The 8,208-nt window shown below is 32.8% G+C and overlaps 1 pseudogene; it reads right to left on the bottom strand.

The window, feature by feature from the left end:
- Positions 1-343: 343 nt before the first annotated feature.
- Positions 344-3,263, bottom strand: LOC120193464 (annotated as a pseudogene).
- Positions 3,264-8,208: the final 4,945 nt, after the last annotated feature.

The raw sequence follows: 8,208 nt of genomic DNA, 5'->3' as shown, positions 1-8,208 counted from the left end.
TTATAAAGGAAATGAGATGGTCATGCAGGGACCAGCTGCATCTGATCAAACAAGGAAACAAAGTGCAAATTTTTCAGACAGAATGGTAACTGTGTTTACAAGATTAATTAATACATGATGGATTTGGACTACAAATGAAACTGTTTTTTTTTTTGGATTCTTAAGAACACAAAATATATCGAGTTTCTAAACGAAAAAGCACATATAAGGTAGCGTACAAGCCAAACCTGATTGCATAGCTTCTGTATTACTCAAGTGACAGGGTCTATGGTTCATAAGTGTTTTATGTTAAAAGAATGGCTTGTTTGTAAACCTCAAAAGAATACACAGACGAGATATGTTCATAAAAGAATCCTAGAGGAGAAAAAAATTACAGTTTTCTTCCTGTTTCGTAACTTCTATTCGTGCAGATATCTATATATGTTTTACACAAAGAAGACTTTTCTGAAGAAGCGAAGCCCCAAAGATCATGCTAGGGTGGTAAAATGCTCAAGCTGTGAGGCTAAACAGTGGTATGAGTACAAAGCTATACAAAAATGGAGAAAATAAAGTAGTGAAAAGAATTCAAAAAATCCTACAATTCTCAAATATATAAAGAAATGGGAGAAAAAGAAAAACGCTACACTGAGGATGTTTCAACAAGAACCTCATTTAGCACATCATCCTCACCGTTTGCCAATGCGAAAAGCTCTGCATCCTTCTTTTCATCGCTGGAAAAAACCCTCCGGTCAAGCTTGGAGTGTGCAGCAATGAATAACAACTTTTGAGCCCTCTCCATGCCTACCCTTGAATCCCCATGAGCACCTATCCATCTCAACAATGACCGGTTGCATTTGAATCCGCATGATGTTGCATGGAGGAAAATAAGCCTAACTGCAACTTTTCTTAAGGACTTGAACTCGGTAAGATAAGTTTCCCAAACAAGCCTACTGCTTTGGGGATTAGCAGTTTTCATCTTCCCAGTGATAGGATCTCTCTCCTTCATCTGCACAGCGCGGGCGTATACCGGATCAAGCCCTTCTGTTCTCCATTTCATAAGTTCCATAAGAGCAATATGAGCCTCCTCCCTCGATACAAGCCTGGTTATCAGCTTATCAACATCCTTTTCTTGCTCAACTGTCAAGCATTTAAAAGGGGGAAGGTACTTCCCACTCATGTCTTTAATCAAATAAAGTGGATCAAGTATATATGCAGCAGCCCAAGCCGGGTGGTAGTTCTTCTTGAACCGTCTTTCAATCACTTTCTCTACTGGACCTTCTGCAATGTGAAATTTAGAACACCAATCCTTCACCTTGGTTCTGAGATCTTCCCAAAGTAGCAGACATTGCCCAACTAATGGTCTTTCGGCCTCAATATCTTGTGCCATTTCCTTGATCAATTTAACCAGTGAATGCACTGCCTCTAAATCATTCCAAAACCCCATATCTCGAATTATCTCAGCCACTTCCCCGGCAACCTGATCTTCCATGGATACCATTTTATATGTTTCGTCAAGTAAAACCAACTGAAGTGCCCTAGCAGAGTTCAATATATCTTCAATCATTGTATAAACATGTCCAAAATTCAAGCTCTCCTGATCACACAAAGGCACCTTCAATAACCCGGCACTCCCACACTCTTGTAACAGATGCTTTTCAAAGCTCGTTCGAATTTGAGGCGTGATATTTATGAAATTTGCAAGCTTCAAGGCGTTATAAGTCACTGTCTTGAACAAAGGAAGCTCCTTGGTGAAGTCCTTAATCAAACTATTAAAACCCTGAAACTGACAACATAGATTAACCATCCAATGGTGCTGATTCTCCAAATTCCTCAATGCTTTAGCCTTAACTTATCGGCAACAATCCCTGCACACTGATGCACAGCATTCCTGCAAATTCCTGTCACCGTTTCCCACAGCACCTCCTCTGCATATTTTGAAGGAACAAAACCACTAACAAAAGCTGCCCTTCTATACAAATTAGTCCCATTAGGCAAATTTACGGTCAAGTTTACCAAGCTCCGCTCGCCGCTAGCAACGGTACTAACTTTCCACCCATCGGATGAAACCTGAAAGAACATCGCATCTCTAATCCTTGCCTCGGATTCAGCTTTCACTTCCTCATACTTAACATCCAATCTACTCCCAGCAAGCTCCCTCCTTGAAACTGGCGGTAACCCGACCTGATTAAGAAAAGCTCTGAACTTTGGATGTTCAAGACTCGAAAATGAAACCGACCCACAACACTCATAAATCCAATCAGCTAACAAATCAATTGCACACTCAATCTGGGATTTGCTTAATGTTGGCCCGGATGAAGTTTTAGGAGTTTTTAGCTTCTTTACACTATCTTCCAACATAGCCAAAGCACCTAAATCCTCTTTACCACCAGATAAAACCAAATGATGCTGATTTTGTGGCGCCAAACTTCCACCACTCGTCGTCACAAGCGCACCTGGCGACAGCGAGTAAGTTGACTCCCCACATATCCTTGAAGGATCAACAATAGCCAACGGAGTAGCCTGATAAGAACAACCCGGACCAGAACCAGAAATAGAACCCGAACCGGAGGCAACAAGGACCTGGCCGCTGGCAGTTACCATGACCGAAGAACTTCGTTTTCTATTACCTTGAGTAGCGGTTCCTGCTGCCACAGTTGTCGGAGATGGAGAAACAGGAGAAACACAAGAAATGGGTTTAACAAGACTGTTAAAGTTGGAACATGTTCCCCTCTTTAGATGTTCTGATGCTGTTCTTGAAGGGTTAGAGGCCGAGAAAACAGCATCGCACAAAGAACATCGGAGTTTTACAGCTTTGGGGAGTCCGGTATCGGTGTTACGAACGAGCATGGGCTCGAGATGTGCCCAATACCATGCTCCTTTACCTTTTATAGCCTTGGTTCTAACCATCACTAACCTATCGTACCTTTTGTGGACGGCCTTGGCTGCTAACTCGTCAGCTGAGACTGAGTCTACTGGAGTCGTTGTTGTATTAGTCGTGGCAGCCATTGCAAAGGGACTTAAGTGAAAATAATGGAAAACTTGCCAACTCCTTTTTGGAGTTTCACTGAAAGGTTCTGCTTATTGTCTCTGATGTTGTGGATATCTTCGCGGTTATTGCCATTATTTTCTTCTCCTACTAGTTCGCGAGGATAAAGGATTATATAAACAACAACGACTAATGGTTTCTCGCATTTAGCCGGGAAAATCCGCCGGCACTTGCCGGATCTTGATTCCCCGGTGACTCCCCATGCAAAAGTAGAGTTTAACCGAAGGAAATTCGAAGCTAGAGGGAGGGAGGGAGAGGGTAAGATAAGAAGGTCGGAGAGAGAAATAAAGGGTGAGAGAGAGAAAGAGTACGGTTTAACGCGTTGGCACGCGCCGTCGAGGTGAGCGGGGAGAATTGTCGGTAACATCAGAGTCCTACGTACGGAAGATATTTACCAGCTGACGAACACTGTTGGAATTTCGTTAAAAAATAAAAAATTGAAATAAATAAATAATTTTACAGTTAAACCGTTTACTTAGAAGGGTAGTTATGTTGTACAATATTTTTTTAATATTCGATAAAATATTATTTTTTATTAAAAATATTATTTTACTAACAAATTTTTGATATAATTCGACATTAATATTTTTGGTAAAAAAATACTGTTTTAGATAATATTTTACTGAAAATGTTAAGCATTTTAAGTAGCATATAATATTAACATTTTCAGTAAAAAAAATATTTTATGTAGCATTTTATCAAAAATATTAAAAAATATTAATATTTTCGGTAGCATATTTTTTTAACTTTATATTAAGACTGTAGTACCTGAGGCATCCCCTACTTAAAAAATATTTTTATGAAATAATAAATAATTTTACAGCTAATCATGGTTTAATACATTTGTGTTAAACTAATATACATTGTGTTAAACTAATACTTAGAAGGGTAGTTTGTTGTACAATATTTTTTTAATATTCGATAAAGTGTTCTTAAATTATTTTTATTGAAAATATTATTTTGCTAACAAAATTCTGGCATAATTCAATATTAATATTTTTGTAGAAAAATAATAATATTTTAGGTAGTGTTTTACCGAAAACGTTAAACATTTTAAGTAGCACCTAATATTAACATTTTCGGTAGAAAAAATAATATTTTATGTAGCACTTTATCAGAAATATTAAAAAAATTAATATTTCTGGTAGCACATTTTTTAACCGTATATTAAGACTGTAGTACCTGAGAATCCCCTACTTAAAAATATTTTTTATGAAATAATAAATAATTTTACAGCTAATCACGGTTTAATACATTTGTGTTAAACTAATATGATGATGGTCAAGGGACATTGACACATCATTCCATTGAAGATTCAACCTTAAATAAAAGATCATTAAGCCCAGCAGCGGCACTTAAAATAATGTGTTACCAACCTCATGTGTTGCATTTACAAAATATTTTATGCGAAATAAGATAATTTTATGATTTTTTTCTTTTTATTTCCGAGGGGCTGATTATTTTGTCATTTATAGTGTGGGAATAAAGATTAAGGGGTTGTTTGTTTACTTCAGAATGAGCGTTGAATGATTAAGTTGAATGATTAAGCGCTGAATGATTCAGAGGATCTGTATGAATTAACTCTAAATGACATGTTGTTGATCATGGCTGAATCATTCAGAATGTATTTCTGTGTTGAATCATTCATCACTATTTTGCTAAATCAATCAACAACTAAATCATTCAGAGGTGCGAAACAAACGCGCTAATGATTTTATTAAGAGGCAAACAAACAGCCCCTAAGTTTGATATATCATCTTTAGAATAAGGTGGTTAGCAATTAAATGTGGATTAGATGAAAGAGTTAAGGGCTGATTAAGTTGTTAAATGAAGTTTAGTTGATCCTTAAATGGTGCGGCACTGTATGTATAATATAAGATTATTATTTAATATATAACGAATTTTTTTAAGTCTACAAATTATAAAAATGTGGAATGAAAAAGATATTGCACAAAATATTATGATTTTTTTATATAGAAAATGTGGAATGAAACTACACAAACATGACATGGATTAAAATTTTGTAAGAATTTTTTTAATAGAAGAAGCTGATTTTATTAAAAGAAATTCAAAATTAAATAAATGTTTATAATCATAATCATAAACTAAACACGTAATTAGGATATTTTCCTATAACCATTAACATAAGAAACTAGCCAAAGAACCATATAAGAAAAAGATTAAAAACCCAATCAAAATACTCGAACAAAAATAGATACAAATAGATCTTACTGTATTGATAAATGAACCATAACATGAAATGAAAACTACTAAAAGAGCACTGACAAATCACATAAACCATTACATAAGAAACTAGCCAAAGAACCATAAGAAAAAGATTAAAAACCCAATCAAATACTCGAACAAAAAAGATACAAATAGATCTTACTGTATTGATAAATGAACCATAACATGAAATGAAAACTACTAAAAGAGCACTGACAAATCACATATCAGAGTTGAGAGAGGTGATAAACTATCCACGAATGCAACCATGTATCCTAATCCAATCCAAGGATCCAAACATGGAAGATCATCACGATAATAAATAAGTGTCGTTTTGATTAGTCGAGGCATTGTCAAATTTATCCATGAGAAAATATAAAAACGAAAAGAATGATCAAACGATCAAAAACATACCAAAAAACAGAAAAATTATGCTACAAAGACATATAAATATACATAAGGACATAATTATTAAAAACTAAAAACTAAAAGAAAAATAAAGATGTAATATAAAAAATAAGTAAAATATAAGAAACACCCACCGTCAACAACCATCACTATAGCTAGTGTCGTCACCGACCAAATAAAAGTATAAAAGGTAGAGCGGCACAAGAAGAAAATAACTTAGGAAAAACACCCAGGAGAGGGGCTAGTTAATATTTAATACAGTTGAGATGAAACTAAAAATTCGTAAGAAATCTATGAATTCAACAAATTCATATTTTTTATATAGAAAATATATCTTATACACAAATAATTTATTCATAATTATTTTTAAAAATTTGTAAAAATGAAATCCAAATGTAATTTATATATATATATAACATAACAGACTTCTATCTTCAGAAATCGAAGCTCCATCAAAAGAAAAATTAAAGAATTTTTGTATTCAAGACATCCCGATATTATAAACAAAATTAATATTAAAACACAACTAAATGGTTTCTAATAAATCTATAGATTTTAGAAATAACCGTACATGTACATTTTAATTTTTTTGGGTGGTTTTTTCAATTTTATTTATTATTATTGTTATCATCAGAGCAGACCTCCTTAAAAGCAGTTAGCAACTTTGCTGAAACTCGCATTTTCGCCATCAACTTTGCTGTGTTATCGTTAATGGTATATAGCCAAAGGATTTTTCTTTTTTGATTGTGTACCCAAAGGAATTTTTGTTCATATAAAGAAGAAGAACATACATTTTGGTGGGGGGGGGGAAGCAGTTTTATTTCTCTTTCTTTCCCAAATGTTCAATTTTAATAACCTTGTCTCATTTATGGTTAATGAGTTAGGTTTAGGGTTGATAAAGGTAAGAATATTTTCAACCCATCAAATGAGTTAGTGTAAAATGAAATGTTGTTTTTTTAAAATATTTTGAATTTGAACAATTATATTCACATAATGTATGCACACTATCAATAATTAAAAAATTTTTGATAAAAAATATTTTATAATACTAGATCACTAAAAAAATCTAATAATTTTATCATATTGTGTACAAACTTCGAAGAATGGTGAATCATAACTACTGATGTAAGTGATGTCCAGATAGCCATCAACTTTGATATGTAAATAATTTGACGACAGGAAAAGGATAGTAATCAACCGTCACCTAATTATCAATATTAGTTAAGGCAATGCGTACAAACAAACAAAAAGTCAAATTATTGAGTAAATTTACTTGTGGAGTAGGCCATAAAAACGATTAGCAGCCCCCTTCTTTATTCTACAAAAAGTCAAACACTTCACCATCCGGATAATTTTGTTGTACGGTGGTTTATTATGAGGTTAATTTAGGATGGGTTTTAACTTTAAATATTAAATTTATTTCAAAATAATTATATAATTAATAATAATTTCGGTTATAATTAAAAATATTTTGACCGTATCTTTTTAAGTTATAACTGAAATAATTAAGCAATATACCTAATTTATTATGGATCATATACCAAAAATATTTCCTAAATTACTCTAAAGAGTTATGCTCTTATAAGTTCTCCAATTATTGATTTCTATTTTTTTAACTTATATTAAGATATTATATTTTAGACTCATCATCTTCGTGAATTCCTCACTCTATGCTCTTCTCTAAGTTGATGTTGTATCTTAACTAAACATTAATTCAATTGAGAATTTATAATATAAAATATAAAAACGTCATTTATTAAAATTTTGAAATTAATTTTATTATTTAATGTTATGAAGTTTTTATTGAATTTTTCTAGTGATTCTAAGTACTTTAAAAAAAACTTAAAAAATAACCAGAACATAATATTAAGAAATCATTCTATAGTGGGTGGTGCTTTGATATTCAAAATATTTACAAACGTACGATTAGTTATATATTATATAGCGACGGAATTAAAAATAATTTTACATATATATATATATAACATAAAATTTTTATATAAGATAAATAAAATCAATAAAATAAATAAACAATTAAGGAAATTATTGATTTCGGGATGAGCATTTACACATCCTAAAATAGATGCAGATCTACCATTGATATCATAAAACTAACTATGTTTCCATCTACTTTAAATGTGGACCAAAATGAATAAACCAAGGTTACGTTTTTGTATCATTAGACATGACCAAATTATCTACCCTAGGGTTATGGTTAACCTTGTGATTTATGCCAGGTGTCATTTTATAACCAGTGAAGGTAAAAATTCCACAATAATGCCTGAAAAAGAATGTCATAAAGTTTGAGAAATTATAAGAAAAGTCGTTCAACTCCCCTCCTCTTTATAAAAAAAAAAAAAGAGGAGAGGGTCATGGTTTAAGAAAAAAGTTTCCAGGGGATTTTGTGTAAATTTATCAAAAAAAAATTATCGGTCTTGAATACTTGAGGGACAAGTTTTCAAAGAGAGGAAAATTCAAATGTTGGTGATGAAACTGCATAAACCAATTTGGTTGAGGCCACTCAGATTACACCCAAAAAGTTGATACTA

This window comes from Hibiscus syriacus, unplaced genomic scaffold, assembly GCF_006381635.1.
Source record: "Hibiscus syriacus cultivar Baekdansim isolate YM2019G1 unplaced genomic scaffold, ASM638163v2 tig00116996_pilon, whole genome shotgun sequence".
NCBI lineage: Eukaryota > Viridiplantae > Streptophyta > Magnoliopsida > Malvales > Malvaceae > Hibiscus > Hibiscus syriacus.
The sequence above is the reverse complement of the archived record's forward strand: the minus strand, read 5'-3'. Positions and strand labels throughout refer to the sequence as shown.